This window comes from Fukomys damarensis, unplaced genomic scaffold, assembly GCF_012274545.1.
Source record: "Fukomys damarensis isolate Sample0158 unplaced genomic scaffold, DMR_v1.0_HiC HiC_scaffold_15, whole genome shotgun sequence".
Taxonomy (NCBI): domain Eukaryota; kingdom Metazoa; phylum Chordata; class Mammalia; order Rodentia; family Bathyergidae; genus Fukomys; species Fukomys damarensis.
This window is the reverse complement of record NW_022900927.1, coordinates 47,966,603-47,984,432: the sequence shown is the minus strand read 5'-3', so window position 1 is coordinate 47,984,432 and position 17,830 is coordinate 47,966,603. Positions and strand designations below refer to the sequence as shown.

The following is a 17,830-nucleotide window of genomic DNA, read 5'->3' as shown; positions in this document are numbered from 1 at the left end:
GAAGTAGGAACATGGCCCGACAATAAAGCATAAAACTAGATAGCTATTTGGAGGGCCATTGTCTTGAAATCATAAACTTAAGTGTCAGGAAGTTCCTGAAAAATGACCAGGAAGTAGATTGATAATGTACAGGAAAAAGAAGATGAGAAAGCAGACTTCTGAAGAGATGTTGAGAGAGGAGAAGAAAGTGACTAGACACTTCCAAGGACAAGTAGAATCACAGAATGTGAATTTGGAGCCTAGGTTCAATAAAATAAAAAAGAAAAGTGATGACAATGTAATATTTAAGAAGTCTTAATGAAAGCCATTTTAGGAAAAAATAAGGAAGAGTACAGATTTTTACTGCGTTGAATGATAATCATAAATGTTGGAATAAACATGTGAATTTCTAAAACATTGCAGATGACAAGCTAGTTGATGATAAGGTTAAAGAAAAAGAAGTGGGGCCCAGGATTTAGCTCAGCAGTTCGGTGGCCTGCCTCACAAGCGCAAGGACCTGAGTTCGATCCCCGGTACCAAAAAAGAAGCGTATGAATAGATTCTGTCTCTCTAAATTTTGCTATGAATTCAAACTTCTGTAAAAATAATTAAAATCTAGTTTTTTTAACATAAGCACAGCCAGTTAAGCTATCTTTTCAATTTACTGCCTTAAATATGCAATCTTGTGTTTCTGTGTTCATTTTGCCACTTCAATGGATCCTTTGTACCTCTCCTGAATCAAAGTATGTTATGAAATCAGAAATCTATGTCAAATTATAGAAAGCAGGCATATGATCAGAAGAGATAATGCGCTGGGGATTTAGCTCAGCGGTTTGGTAGCCTGCCTCACAAGCACAAGGACCTGAGTTCGATCCCCAGTACCAAAAAAAAGAAAAAAAATAAAGAGAGAGATAATGCTATGAAAACAAAACAAACAGAACAAAAAAAAAATGATCAAGGCTAAGTTTAAGTGAGCCAGTTAGGTAATCATTAAAAAGTCTGAAATTATTCAAATCATTTAGCCTTTAAGCCATAAGGAAGCACTGAATGTTAGACATGGGTAGAATCTAGTGGAAACCAAGGCCAGATAAATTAGAATGGTCTGAAAAATTCATATTCCAAGTAGTATTAAAATATAAATCAGATCACATGTTTCCTTATTTCCAAGTTCAGTGTTCTTCTGTCTCAATTTGACCTAATGGGAAAAGTCCATTAAGTGTTCATATATAGACTGATAAATGAATTGATACATTTGATCTTATACATGACTGAATATATTATTGTTACAATTATTTAACTATTATTCTTATATCTATCATATAAAATTATCCTTTGGATAAATAGAATGATTAGATTTCAAGTGATAAGTTTGTTTCCAAAAAATGTATAAAATATTACAATGTATAAAATATTAAAAAATTATGCATTGTAAAAAATGTATAAAATATTACAAATTACTATTAATTTCTTGATATGCCACAGTAATTAACTGCTATAACATGTTATCAGATACCTAGGAAAGAGCAATGCTCAATGGGGCTGGCATTCCTTCTTTTTAAATGTAAATATGTCAATGGATTGGCCATAGATTTGATCACAATGAATAATCCTGGGGTACAGTTAAATTCTCTTAGAAGTAAAAGTTTCGAAAGGGGAAATTATGTTGTATTTCTAACCTTACCACTCAGAGAAAGAAAATCATGGAAATGAATCCAATGCTTAAAACTTTAGTTTTCTGAACAAATGGTATCACTTTACCTTAATTAACCAAAAGAAACAGCATATATATGTTCTACACATTTATCTCTGTGTATATTTCAATTAAAAGTTTCCTTTGAAAAGAGAAATCTGTAGTAGTTGCAATAATTTCTATGTGTAAAGGTATATTCAAGCCAAATTGGTATAAAAATCTCAACTGAAATTCTAATATTTTTCCTTATTTAAGTGGAAGATTTTTTTTCTATAAAATTTCCTAATAGTATCATAGAGTTATGAATAAATATACTATCAGTTTATCCTAAAAAAGAGAAGAGTTTTACTAGGTAAACAAAACAGGACATTTTTTGGTGAAAATGCATTCACTGTTGCTAATATCTCTGATTGGCAATAAATTTAGAGCATGTAGACACAAATCACATTACAGGATTAGATTTAGCACATAGTAAAAATATGTGTCAGGAATGACTTGGGATGGAAATGAAAAATAAGATATCATTTATGAAGATGAATTATCAAAATGACCAAATAAGTAAACTCAACAAAGGTTAGTGCTCAATTTTGTCACAAATAAGAATCTATACTGAATTCAGGAGTAAGAATTCTCAGAGAAACCATCTTTCAAAATGTCAAATTGTAAATTTTTTACAGCAGACTGAGCTCCTTTAGTGAAGGGACTATGAATTATGATTGTCAAAAATTACTTTGACCAGTTTCTATATAAATAGATGAATAAATAAGTATTGGTCAAATGAGAAAATCATTAGCGGAGTCTCTCTGTCCTTCACACAAACTGTTTTCCTAGAGATGTTTTGTAACTGCTTTTAGAAATTCTAAGTGAAATAAATAAGGCACACATTTGTAAATACCAAATCTTTTCTCTGGTGTGAAAAAGTATAATAGTACGTAAGATCCTAATGATATAATTGACAATGTGAAATCAGAAGAAAAGGGCTAAAGGTGTAGGGAAAGTGGGAAGGGTAGGGGAAAGTTAATAAGGGGAAAATATATGAGAAAATGAAAAAATGGAAATAAAGTGTTTGTAAATGGGGAGGAGAGGAGTGGGTGAAGGGAGGGCAGGGACAAGGGGAAACAATGAGAACCAAGACCTGTCATGTAAAGGTACAAGATCCCAATGATGAATGTAATTGTACTGTATACCTAAAATGTACCAATAAACTCAATGAGAGAAAAAAAAAAAGAAATTCTAGTAAGATGTTTCCTAGGGTATATGTAATCCCAGCGTGCTCTTATGAACCAGTGGTGAAAATTGTAAATTACAGGGAAATGCAGATCTACTGTATGTTTATCTTACTTGACTGCCTTCACAGCAGAAACTCTAAGATGTCCCTTTTCAGCAACAGTTTTTTATTACTTTATCTTTCAAGGAAAATGAATGACGAAAAATCAAATAGAGTGAAATGAAAAAAATGCCAAAATGTAGCAGCATATATATGTGATGTGTTGAACATAGCCAAACAAGCCCAAGCAGATTTAGAGCCCTGGGTGTCAAATTAACAGGAATATTCCCTAGAAAGAGGTTGTAGGCCAGTGATGGCGAATCCTTTAGGCCCAAACTTCAGCCCAAACACACTTATTTATCGCAAGGTGCCGATTAAACCTCAAAACTGAAATTTTAGTTTAGAAAAACCAACTCATACATTAACATCTTTTGTTTCAAAAGAAAAACAGAGAGGGGAAGCCGAGGAGTGGCTTTGGGTTGAGGAGCTCTAGTGTGGCAGCTTAGCTGTGCCGGGTGGCTATGAGGGCCTAGAAAGGCTGGGACAGGGCCAATCCTGGAACTGCAAATCCTGGAGTCCATCCTGGCTGGTCCCAGCTCCTTTCTGCTCCTCGCATTTCACCAGGGCAAAGGCAATAGGACTTTCACTCCTAAGGATTGTGGGTCATGAGACTTTAAGGCAAATCTTATAGCGAGGTTTCACCTCATGGAGTTGTTGAAGCCACCTATTGACCCATTAACTGAATTTAGGGAGAAGCCTACAAATCAGGGCAGTCAGTCAGAGGAACTCTTTGCCCATCTTAAAGCTACATCAGAGAACGAGCATTTACCATGCAGTGCCAGTGAAAATCCTCTCAGCTGCCTGAGGCAGGACATCCTAAAGACAAAAACACTGAACTGCGGGCAACTCTTGAGGAAGCTGAGTTGGCAACATGTTCTATACAATTACTTTTGCAATGATTTAAGAATGCCATTGAAGAGATTGGCATTTTGCAAATGCCAATGTTTCTGCACCCAATTAGAAGATTTTTAAACAGAAGGAAATAATAGCAAAAGAATTAAATATTTTTAAATATGTAAAACTAGCTTTAGAACATCTTCTTAGAGTGACAGACTACAATCAGGAGACAATTTACCGAGCATGTTGTTAAAGAATCTAACTGATAATCAAAGTGAAAACATTAATCCTAAGAAGGGCCTTAAAAGTGAGACCTATATTCAAGAACTTTCTTGTTTGTTTCAGAATGAAAAGGCAAATATATTAAAAGCAAACCATTTTTCTCAATCAGTAAAAGCAATACATTAACTATTGCAGCTCCAATTTAATAAAAAGGAAGCAGCGAATGATGTTAAAATAATATATAAAGAGCTTAGAAACCAAAAATAGCCAAATGGAACTTGCAGTTGGGAACAAATAAGCCTGAAGCTGTGGCCATGAAAGAAGCAAGTAAGCAAAAGCTATAGCTCTAAAACAGGCATCTAAAAATCTACAAATATAGGCTTGAACATTTTATAGGAGACCTTGAATACCTCACATCCCAAATTATGGATCAGGAAGCCAAGTTGTCTGAAGTAGTTTCAGCTTCTAGCCATGAGTGAGGTAAAATGACTGGAGAAAAGAACATAAAGAGAAACCCCTCCTAAAAAAAAAAAAAAAAAAAAAAAAAAAAACTGAGTTGGAAGTTCAGATCAAAACAATGAAAAAGCAAATTGTTTTGAGTTCTTTATATATTCTAGATAATAGTCCTTTGTCTGAGGAGCAGCAGGTAATTTTTTTTCCCACATTGTAGGTTGTCTCTTAGTTCTGTTGATGGTTTCTTTTGTAGTGCAGAAGCTTTTTAATAAGATGATCCCACTTTGTGTTTCTGTTTTAATATTTAGATCTTTAATCCACTTTGATTTTACTTTAGTGCATGGTGAAAGATAAGGGTCTAGTTTTAATCTTTGGCAGGTTGAGATCCAGTTATTCCAACACCATTTATTAAAGAGGCTATCTTTCCTCCAGTGGGGATGGTCAGCTCCCTTGTCAAAGAGGAGGTAGCTGAGTACATCTGGAGTTCTTTTTGTGTCTTCCAGTCTGTTCCACTGATCCTCAGGTCTGTTTCTTTGCCAGTACCATGCTATTTTTATTGCAGTGGCTTTGTAGTATAGTTTCAAATTTGAAATTGTTATAACTGCTGCCATGTGTCTGTTGCCTAGGATAGCTTTTGCTATTCTAGGTCTCTTATTGTTCCAAATGAATTTTTTTATTCTTTTTTCTAGTTCTGTGAAATATAGTGTTGGAATTTCATTTGGCATTGCATTGAATCTGTATAGCAGTTTTGGTAGTGTGGCCATTTTCACTATGTCGATTCTTCCTACCCAGGAGCAGGGTATGCCTTTCCATTTTCTTATATCCTCTTTGATTTCTTTTTTCAGAGTGCTATAGTTTTCAGTGTAGAGGTTTTTTGCTTCTTTTGTTAGATTGATTCCTAGATACTTTATTTTTTTGGGGGGTATGCTATCATGAAAGGAATTATTTCCCTAATTTCTCTCTGTGTCAGTCTGTTATTTTTGTAAAAGAAGGCTATTGATTGTTGGGTGTTGACCTTGTATCCAGCTACTCTGCTAAAAGTGTCAATTAAGTCTAGAAGTCTTTTGGTGGAGTTTTTTTTGTCTTCAATGTACAGTATCATATCATCAGCAAATAATGACAGTTTAACTTCTTCCTTTCCTATCTTTATTGCTTTAATTTCTTTCTCTTGTCTAATTGCTATGGCTAATGTTTCCAGCACTATATCGAAGAGGAGTGGTGAGAGTGGGCATCCTTGTCTTGTTCCTGATTTTAATGTGAAAGTTTTCAGTTTTTTGCCATTTAATATGATGTTGGCTGTTGGTTTTTCATAGATAGCCTTTATTAAATTGAGATGTAGACCATCTATTCTAACTTTTTGCAGGGTTTTTAATCTTGATTTGGTGTTGAATTTTGTCAAATGCTTTTTCTGCATCTATCTAGAGGATCATATGATTTTTGTCCTTGACTTTGTTAATGTAGTGTATTACATTTACTGACATACATATGTTGAGCCATTTTTGCATCCCTGGAATAAATCCAACTTGGTCAGGATGTATGGTCTTCTTGATGATCCTCTGTATTCTGTTTGCTAGTATCTTATTAAGGATTTTTGCATCCATATTCATTAAGGAGATTGGGCTGTAGTTCTCTTTTTTAGTTGTGTCTTTCCCTGGTTTGGGAATCAAAGTGATACTTGCTTCCAGGAATGAATTTGGAAGTATTGCTTCCCTTTCAATTTCTATGAAAAGTTTGAAGAGTAATGGCAGTAGTTCTTATCTAATTGTCTTGTAAATTTCAGCAGTAACTCCAACAGGACCTGGGCTTTGGTAAATTTTTAATTACATTTTCAATTTCACTGATTGTAATTGGGGTGTTTAAAAAGTTTTTATTTTCTTTGTTCAACTTTGGTAATTCATAAGTATCTAGAAATCTGTCCACTTTTTCTGTGTTTTCCATTTTATTAGAGTACAGGTTTTCAAAGTAGGTATTGACTATCCTCTGGATTTCTGTTGGATCTGTTGTGACTTCACCTTTTTCATTCCTAATTGCATGGATCTGAGCCTTTTCTTTCCTTTTTTTGATAAAGTTAGTTAAGGGTTTATCAATTTTATTTATTCTTTCAAAAAAACAACTCTTTGATTTATTTATTTTTGGTATCATTTTCTTAGTTCCATTGCATTGATTTCTGCTCTGATCTTTAAATTCCTCTCTTGTTCAGGCTTTCTAGGTTTTTTCTTGCTCTTGATTTTCTAGGTGTCTAAGATTCATCACTAGGTTGTTTATTTGAGCTTGCTCTGTTTTCCTAGTGTGAGCATTCAGTGCAATGAATTTTCCATGTAGAACTGCTTTCATTGTGTCCCATAGATTCCTTTATGTTGTATTGGCATTTTCATTTATTTGTAAAAACTGTCTGATTGCTTCTTTAGATCTGATTCAAAAATGGGCATGTGAAATGAACAGACATTTCTCAGACAAAGAAGTAAAAGCAGCAAGTAAATATATGAAAAAATGTTGCACATCACTGGTCATTGGAGAGTTGCCAATGAAAGCAACACTGAGATTCCACCTTGCCCCACAAAGAATGGCTGCTATCAAGAAATCACACAATAACAAATGTTGGCGGGGTTATGGGGAGAAAGGAACCCCTCTTCATTGTTGGTGGGAGTGCAGACTATTGCAACCACTATGGAAATCAATATGGAGATGCCTCAAAGAGCTGGGACTATAGGTTCCATTTGACCCAGCCATCCCTCTGCTGGGTATCTTTCCAAAAGAATTAAAAGAATCATATCACAGTGATATATGCACACCTATGTTTATAGTGGCAGTTTGTAATAGCTAAAGCTTGGAAACAGCCATTTGCCCATAAGTTGCAAACTGGATAAAGAAGATGTGGTTTTTCTATGAAAGGGAATACTACTCAGCCATAAAGAATGAGAAAGTAGATTCATTATTAGGAAAATGGATACATATTGAGGATATACTGCTAAGTGAAATAAATAAGTCACACATGTAAATACCAAATAGTTTTTCTGGTGTGAACAAATTTTAATAGTACATAGGATCGTAATGAGATAATTGACAATGTGAAATAGGAAGAAAAGGGCTAAAGGTGTAGGGAAAGTGGTAAAGGTAGGGGAAAGGTAATAAGGGAAAAGAAAAAAATATGAGAATATTAAAAAATGGAAATAAAGTGTTTGTAAATGGGGAGGGGAGGAGGGGGTGAAGGGAGGGCAGGGACAATGGGAAAAAATGAGCAGCAAGACCTGGGGAAAAAAAAAAAAAGAAATACAGCATATAGAGTCCTGAGAAGTCAGAGAATCAAAATGAGAGTATTTAGAGTTATTTACAGTTTCTTAGAACATCCTATGTAACAGTGTCTGGATAAATTGTTGAATTTATTTTCTGTAAGCAGTAGGTTTTGACTAAGTCTAAAATGTCATTAGGCTAAAAAAAAAACCAAAAACCTGGTTGTTACATTTCATGATCGATGGGTAGTAGTATTAGATTTTTTTATGTAAATACATTTGAAACATAATTTATTATGTAATTGAAACTTTAAAACATGATAGCTGTTTATATTCCTTTTTGCTGGACAATTCTCATTTAGCTCTTGAAAAATATATTGGCTGTTTACAATTTTTTCTCACACATATACAGAAGTCAGAAGCATTATTTGTGATGTCTGCAGCTGCCACTTACATGGATTTTTAATAATTCAGGCCAATTATGAGTCTAATACATGATTTATAATAATACATATAATGGTATTATATTATGGTGCTCTACAAATATAATAAAAGAAAAACACAGTAACTTGTGCCTTGTGTTCACCACCCCTGTCCTAGGCTATTTCAGATTTTCTCTTAGGTCCTCAGAGAGTTTGTTTTGTTTTGTTTTGTTTTACTCACAGTCATTAATTCTCTTCTCAAGCCCCCACATGCATTTGGCCCGTCTTCTGATTATCCAGTGAGCTAAGTTGTCAGAAGTCCTAGCCTCTTCCCTTCTCCTTAGATCCCAGAGGACCAGTGTTTTTCCCTAGAAATCTCTAGTTAATAATTATCACTGGCTGTGCTTTTAGCCTTTTAATGGAAAAGACATTTACTTACCAAGCATACTGTAAATGTATCTACTTGAGACAGAAATCATATAGAGTGAATTATCAACTAAAAATTCTCCTCTAGATAACTTGAAACCAACATCAAAATTAGCCCAAGGGCAGAAGATCTACTTTTCTTTAACCTTAAAATATGTAGTAGTTGAATTCCACCGAATTATTTGGCAACGCAGTAATATGTTTCTAACCAGGCCTAATTTCTTGCGATTACCAGTGGTTTATGGTCAAAGTATTGCAGTCAGCACATTATAAAAGACATGTGGGGGCATAGCTCACTCCGTGCCAAACCTGAATTGAAATTTCATTCCTAGTAGCCTATCTGTGCACATCTTTAAAGGCATACCAGTCCTGATCTGTGATAAACAAAAACAAAGGGGGAATCAGACAAGGAAAACAATCTGCATTCATGGTTTGTTTTCAGACTGCCTTCTCTCTCCTTTGCACAAAGCAACACGGGATCAGAATAAGTGGGTGAGCAGAAAAGGGCATGACACAGTGAATAAGCCCCAGAAGGCGACATAGGCAAACCATTTTTAAAGCTTATCATTTGTGCCAAAATGATTGAGTGATGCTCTTTTCATACAACTGAACCTCAGTTGCCCCCGATGCAGTTGTTACTTTCAGTTTCTAAAGGCTTCAGGAGGCCAGCTCACTGCTCTGTAAGGAAGCGCTTCGTTTGTTTATTTTCATACATTTATAACAGAGGAGCACATTAGAGCCAGTACAGCGCTAGACAGACCCTCTGGATGTAAAGATGAGTATATCATGATTTCTGACCTGCTGGCACTTATTACCAGTTTAGGGGGGAAAAGGTAGGAGGATATGTAAGTGTGGTAAGCGGTGGGATTTAAGGAAAACCTGAGGCGTATGAGAAGTGGGAAATAGAAGACTACAAATCTTGGTCAATGGAGTTGGAAAAGGCTTCCTAGGAAAATGGGCCTGAGTCTTGAAGACAGGGGCAGGATTTTGCACACTATTTAGTGATTCGCAGCTGTTATTATCACTTTCACCAAGGTTATTTACTCTCCTACAAAAATCCATGGTTGTGGGAAGTGGCCAGTATCACAAAACAGTTCCCTGTATCCATATAACCTGTATCAATTGTCCTAAGTAGATTACTTGAATTAACATCATAATATTACAAAGAGTGATGCCTGGGGCAGAATCACTCCACAGATCTGGTCTGTGTCTTCCTAATCTGTACCCTACTGTATAAAACTATGTTGACCATGAATGAGAAAGAAAGCCAGAATCATAATTACAAGTATTAAACTAAGGGTCAGCAGACTATAAACTCATGGGACAAATCTATCCTGCAGACTCTTTTTGTAAATAAAGCTTTATTGAAACATGGATACACTCATTTAACTATTATTTATATCTACTTATATGTTGTAAAGGTAAAAGTTGAATAGCTGGAACAGAGTCCCCATGACCCTGATATATTAAAATATTAGCTGACTCTTTACAGACAAAATTTTCTGCACCCTGTATTAGATTATTGAAGCAATTCATCACTAGTTACTTTAAATCACCTCTTTTGTACAATGGAGTGAAATAGTTACTAATGTTTCTATCTCAGAAATATTCAAGTGCAATGCATCTATTTAGTTATACATTTGATTATTGTTCATTGGAAGTTAGTATTCATTATTATTATTATTATAATTCATAAACACTGTATTGAGTATTTAACTATATAATTATCTTTTCTGTTTTGATAAGTTTGCTTAACAATTTACTATTCATGAACCTATCAATAAATATATCATTTAAATTTTATATTTAAAGTTGTACAAATTCATTTTTGGCCTACTAAATTAATATTTCCTTAGGTATTTAAGATCTTTACAGTCACATGGGAAAGAAGTGCTCCGTGAAGTGCTTGCAACAAATTCTAGCTAATAAAAAAGACCAACCTAGTATATATGGAAAAGAGGATGAACTGGCTTATAATTTATAGTCCTTGTCTGATTTTCAAAGCAGTCACTGATTGAAGCTTAGTAAATAATTGTTTAAATACTTTCACTGTACATCTTCAGGGAGGAAGTGTAGAGGTGGAAAGAGTAGACTCTGTTTTGTAAGATTTAAGGTTGTTGTAGTGGTAGGAGAGAAGGCAGTGACACTCAGATGAAAGGCAGAACTCTTTACAGCTCAGACTGCCAGGCAGGGCCAAAGCAGGGTTGCTCTGTGGGAAAGAGTGATCCAGAGCAAAGGACTTTCCCTAGTTTTCTGAATCTTGGTCCTGTGAAGAAAAGAGTGGTTATATAGGGGCCTAGAGAGTGAGAGCCTACAAGGAAAAATAGCGAGAGTGTGAACTGCAGCTCTTCCACTGTTCAAGAAGGGGAACTGGCCCATCCTCTAGCGAGCTCCTCGAAGCTGAGTCAATACTTCATTTAAAAAGATAAAAATATGCACACAAACAAAAATCACTGTGCTTTGGAGTCAGACTCATTGGATTCAAATCTGTTTACAAATACTAGCTAATGATTTGATCCTGAGCAAGTTTTCAACCACTTGAAACCTCAGTTTCCAGATCTTTCAAACAAAGAAAAGCACCGCCTATCTTTCAGGGATAGTTGTACAATAAAATGAGAGATTTGTGTCAAGAGTGTGGAAGAGCATGTGGTTCCTAGTGAATAATCAGGATGTGATACACACTGTTATCACAGCCATTTATCCATAGGCCCACACTTGGCGTACATACGGGATTCATCTCTCATCTCAGGAAAGAGTGTTACACACAATGACCTGCAGTAAAGATTTCTTGTTGTTATTACATAAGCTACTTTAAAGAAGCTGTTATATCTAAACCCATTTTTCTTTTAGTAGTTTGTTCTGTTAAAGCTATCCTGATGATCATATTCTGTTCATCACTGAATTGGTTATACAAGGAATCTGAACCAGTCAGTTGTAATGCTGAAAATCACAGCTCAAATAAGACTGCCTTTTATTGATTTTCTTTAAAATCTAAAGCAACATCATACAATTTCACTTTTCTTCAATAGCCGTAGTAACCTAGACTATCCTGACTTTTTTTTTTAAACTTAAACGTTGATTGATTTGTCCACTTGCTCTTTTACTACAAGACAAAAATAAAGATTCTAACTGTAAGCAAAATTTCATCTCAAGATCCCTAAAACAAGACATAAGCAAATATCAGTTCTTCCCATACTTTCTAAAGGTTCAATGTTACAATGACATACCTTTTCAACTAGCCATATTTAAAACTAATTTGTTTTTCTTACAGAATATTAAATATTTTTCAGAGAAGTAAAGCCTGGAGTTTAAGTGTACAGAAGGTCTGAAAAAAGATAGGAAATTATCTGATATCTTTCTATTTAATTATACTATCAATACCTTTGATTTTAACATTTTCATATCTCCAATCTTACTTCATTGCTCCCAAACACCTTCAGCTTTTCTGTTTTGCATTTGTACAAGGAAGATAGAAGGGATAACCTAACATTAGATTAAGAAATGTATACCAACACTGATCACTTGGTTTGCACATTTTGCCTGCTTCGTTTGAGGTTGAGAACATCAGTTTCCCATAACATGTGTAAACAAGGTTTAAATTAAAATGACATAATCTCATCTATTTACCAACCAGTTCATCATTCAATTGAGCACTCTGATACCATGAATAAACAACATTCATTATGATAGAGGCTCTTCCTTGAACCCTTTTGTGAACAGTCTCCTGTGAGCATAAATGATTAAAATTATTAAAAAATTAAATAAGAATTCTACACCCATCCATAGTTCTTAATAAAAGATGGTTTGACTAATAAGTTTACATCTCTAGTAGAATATAAAAGTACATGGTATCATAGCAAAGACCATAGAAATCACCAGACAGGGAACATTGCTCAAAATTCTCTGACACTCAAAGTCAGCTCACAGAGATTTGAGGCAGCTCTAAAGTTTACAGAAGACGAAATGACATTGATCCTTTAGGACAAAGGAAATATAAATCTACCCTTAATAATGACTTGGCTGAAACAGTTGCAGCCTAGATAATAATTCCATTTTCTTATTTCTTATGCCATATCCTCGATTTCTATTGAAATAGATCTGATTAATGGTTAAAAAACACTCCAGAAATTTTTGAAGTATTTCTTTCTTGTGATTTCATAAGAGCATAAACATTTGTAGGAAGGAGATTTATAGAAGAACATTTCATTTTGAGCATCACACTAGCTGAAAGAAAAACTAAAGTCAGCACCACCATGAATATTTGAATAAACATTCCTCAAGGGATGGCCAAAGTCAACAACATTTTCCTGGATTGCTGATCTTGTATCCTGACCCATCAGTTGGCCATGGATCAGGATTGCCTGCTAATCCAGCTAGTTGTGCATCCTCAGGAAAGATTGAATTTTTGATTTTAACATGACTATTGTTTTGATTGGAAAAATATGAAAAAGGAGTGGAATGAAACTAGATATCTTACTCAAAGCATCTTTTTGATATATTAGATAAATGACAATGTACCAACAGCAGTAACCATAGCATAGCCAAGGAATAGCCACTTTCTTGTGGTAACGAGTAATCATCATAAGAAGCCATCTATGTATTTGCCATGAGACTCAAACAGTTTTTGCCCTTAAGGTGACATCGTTTTTAGGTCAATTTTTGCCTGTAATATGTCAAAATGAAAGGCCTGAATCAGAAAGCTAGAATTTAAATTCTAATTTTTAGAGAGGCATCTTTTATTCTTCATTATTTTGATTCTTTTGTCTCTGCTCTGATATATTGCAGTATATGTTGATTATCCAAAAAATGTATTGTGATAAAAAATAAATTGTGATTTTGCATACCTCTAAAACAGCTGATTTTGTTGAGTAAAACTTTTTGTGTATGCTGGGAATTAAACCCACAGCCTTGTACAAGTTAAACATGTCCTCTACCACTGAGCTACACCTCACAGACCCAAAGCAAACTTATTTTTAATTAAATGGATTGCCGAATGAACATATCTAATAATAAATTTGTCCATGTGGATCCACGAGGGTCTGCTTCCAAAACAAGCCTCTGGTGATTTGATTACTTCTTCAAAGAAAAGTGGAATCGGTGTTAAGATCCAATATTGTTTTCTACCTAAAAAGACATGAATGAATTATATAATCTACAATTGCTAGTATGAATAATGAATATGTAGATAGAAATCTGTTTCTCACTCTTTATCCATTTGGTGTATATAATGCATTAGTTAATTTGATTTCAAACATAAGTCCTGTAAAACAACAAACAGAGGCCTCAGTCTTTGCTACGGTAAACGTGGACCATGAGTTTCACCTGAGAGCATATAGACTTATTGAACTATCACAAATTTGACAACATCCCCAAGTGATTCTGATGCACAGTAAAGTTTGAAAGTTACTTGGCTACTTAGAAGAATATGTAGTCATCTCACTTAGCTGAGAGGTCGTTGCATACTTTCCAGACAGTATCTTTGTAGTTCTGTTAGCTTTACACTTAAAATCTTCACACGGTATGCCTTCTTGATGCCTTATGCAATGAAAGGAAGAACTATATCTTTTTGTGTGTCTACTTGGATAGACAAAATTTTCTTTCACCATGCCTCTATCAAACCTCTTTTGGTGCTATTGGCCCCTGCCAGTGATTCTATGAGCCAGAGGGTGAAATTACCAAGATGGGTTAAGACATGTAAACACTTCCTCTGATGCTAAGATGGGGTCAGGTTTCCAGCCACACAGCCACACAAGGTCTCTGCTACTGAAAAAGACTTGGGAAGAGTGAGACGACAGAGGAATACTAATATCATCTGCCACAACTTTTGGGCTGCTTCTGATTTTTCTATCGAAGAATGACACATCGTTAAGACTCACAAATGTTACCTCAGGAATCCTCTCTGAAAATGACTGTAATTTAAACATCAAATAAAAATCTTAAAGCTACCATAAAACACCATCTACTTTTTTTATGATTTTTTAATAAACAAAGGCTTGTATGATATGAATGGGCAGACATGCCTTCTTTGCATTCTTTGTGCTGTTTTATATTGAAAAAGTACGTAAATGTTCTCTCAGATTTAGTTTAAAGACAGAGCACAAAGCAAAAGATAACAGGATGTCTTTATTGAATAAATTCTATTCTGGCAATGTTTTCTTTTTGAAAACTGCTTCACTGAGTACAATTCACATACTATATTATTCACTGATTTAAACTGTACAATCTAATGGTTTTTTCCATGACCACAGTCATACAGCCATTAGGCAATTAATTTTAGGGCATCAGCATCAACTAAGAAACTCCATAACCCTAATAATTGTTCCCAATTCATACTCCTTCTCCCCAGCTTCTCCTCCCCAAACACCTGGCCCTAGGTAATTTACTTACATACTTTCTGTATGTATATATTTGCCTATTCTGGAATTTTAATATCCTTAAAAACAAAAAAAACAAAAAATCTTCAACATAACACTTCCTAAGTTTTTAATTGATTCATAAAAATTCTACGTATGTCCGTAGCGCAATGTGATACTTTAGTATATGCACCCAATGCATAATGATCAAATACGAGTAATTGCTATAGCCACTATGAATCATTTTGAACCAGAGATTGCTTTGCTATTTACATCTTTAAAGTATAGTCTGGAAATTTTATTGGAAGAGAGTCATAGAAGAGAGAAATTCTGATGGAAATTTACTGGTAAAGGCCAGGAAAGAGGTGACAGTGGCTTGCTCAAGCTGCTCAATGAACTGCTTGTTAGAAATCCTTCCCGAAAGTTCAGGAGTTAAGGGTACTCATTTAGGCATCTTCAGAACACTTCTTGTTGCCATAACATCAAGGGTGCTATCAAGAGATTTGGCTGGTTGAACATAGTATAAGGTCGTTCAGGTTGTGTGGGACTTGCGTAGCAGGTTGCCTACCGTAGAAGCTGTAAAACACACTGATTTTGGAGAATCACATTACAGAACATGTGCTATATCCAGATAAAAAGTCACTGTAACCCAAAGTAAATTAAAAATGAAGTGATGTGTGTTGTTTATAGTTTTATAAAGTTCAAAACATGTTAAATGGCAGGTTACACTTGAAAGTATTTCATCATCAGGAAAGGAAAGAAAGGTAGGATAGAGGAAGAAGAGAAGAAAAGAAAGGAAAGGAGAAAGAAAGGCAGAAAGGAGAAAAGAACGTGGGAAGGAAGGAGAGAAAAAAGAAAGTAACAAAATTTCACTTTTGCCCCCTTTGCAAGCTCACAAACTTCTATATACCTGACTTTTTCTTATATTGCTATTTTAGCTACACTTCAGACAACTTTTATGGCCTCTTGTTGAACAAAATAACTGGAATTGTTTTTCTTTCTCACAGGAATAAAGAATCTTTGTAAATTATTGGCTAGTTACTATAGAAATTGCATTTCTGGTTCACTTTCTCATTTTATACTTTTGAGAATTTTGCTCTAATATGTACAAGATTGGCACATAGAATGCTGAAATTTTTGCACCTTACTTTTAGGAGAGAGGATCAAAGCTATTTAAAGCAAACAGTTCTTGCAAAGAATTAATACCCATAACAATTTTTTTTTTTACTACCAGGAATCAAACTTGCATCCTTGCAAACTTGCAGGCAGCGAAACCAGAGCTAGATACCCAGCCCTATAACAATTTTTGTATCACCAAAAACTTACCACTATATAAACTATCAGGACTAGCTCCTGTTGATTTTTTTAAGGGATAACCTCAGAAAATTGTATTGATAATCATTCATTAGCATATCACATAGATGCTTGTTTTTATTGTTCATAGTACACTGGGCACACAGTCAAAGTTAATGGGCAATTCATTTGGAAGGCAGCTATGCTCACCACTATACCACCAACGCCGGTAATGGGCAATTCATTTGAAGTTTGGAATTTCCAGAAGAAGTAAAGGAGGTTAATTGATTTATACTAACACAGATAAAGAACGTTTTGTGTAGTTGAGGACTGGTTGAAGCAAATCTGTCTCAGCATAATTATAACTAGGAAATACATTAAACACGAAATGCCATAATAAGATTCCTAATGTGAACTGAAATAAATATTTCATATTTTAACATAATATAGGATAATTAATTTTTAAAAAGTACTGGGTAAAGAATCAAGAGTCTATAATTCCATTCAACTATTTTAAAGTATGTGCCTTTAAGAAGTTGTTTTTAAAACTTTAAGGTTATTCGTGTTTAAACAGGAGAATGGGATAATCGTATTTAACTCACAGTTCTCTAGTAGCTCAGTGAGAGGATGACTGAGTATCCACTTTGAAATTTACTTACACGTATTATTAATATTTCTGAAACCTCAGCAAGTGAGCACCAAGAGTAAATATCTACTAAACCGCAAGAGAAAAAAATTAAACCATACTCTGCTTAAATAGGGTAGAAAGATCACTGGGATAATTCCACGGTTGGTGAGGAAGGTAAAGCAGTCAAAGGTATATAAATCATCTCCCATGTATACTGTCACTGTTTCTTCTCATGTTGACTTCTGGGTTGGAGAGGTTGCCCCATCTCTGAGCAAAGCTCACTTCTCAGACATAAGACAGATGAGGCAGGTTATCAGCAGCTGCTTTGGGAGGCCAGCTTATAACTGTTCGGTTTACAACAGAATCTTTTCCAAATTCCATTATAAATCTGGACAGATGTATTTCACATAACTTCTACTTTTCTCATACAACTTCTATTTTCGACCATTATATACAGAGAAGGAAGTGAAGTTAAAAACACTATTTCACATTGTATTATGGCTAGATGTACCCCACTGGGAGCAAAAGTACTAGATGCTGAAACCAAATCTGTATAAAAATCAGGAGTTTGGGCCAGAAGCTAAAACATTTCCTTACAAATAGTCATCACAAATCTTTTCTGATGTGACCTGGGCTATAAAGGGAATGGAAACTCTTATATTTAAGGTAAGAAATAAGGTGTTATCTTTCCAGCTGAGGTTAGAGGTGTTTTTGACCTTGGTGCTGGCAGCAATGGAAAAATTGTGTTGAGTTTGAATGTGTTACTCACATGATGGTTTTTACAAAGAAATAAAGGTACATATGATTCTGGTGACTGCATATGAGATATAAAGGTGTTACATTATAGGGAAAGACCAGCAACACCATATAAATTACACATTTCCCAAGCATGGAGTCCTAGAACTGCCTGCTTCTTACTAAAGTTAAAGCCATCATAGCTGCAGAAATTGGCTATTTTGACCTCAGATAG

The 17,830-nt window shown here is 34.8% G+C and overlaps 1 pseudogene; it reads left to right on the top strand.

Moving 5' to 3' along the window:
* Positions 1-3,641: 3,641 nt before the first annotated feature.
* LOC104852610 lies at positions 3,642-4,644 on the top strand (annotated as a pseudogene).
* Positions 4,645-17,830: the final 13,186 nt, after the last annotated feature.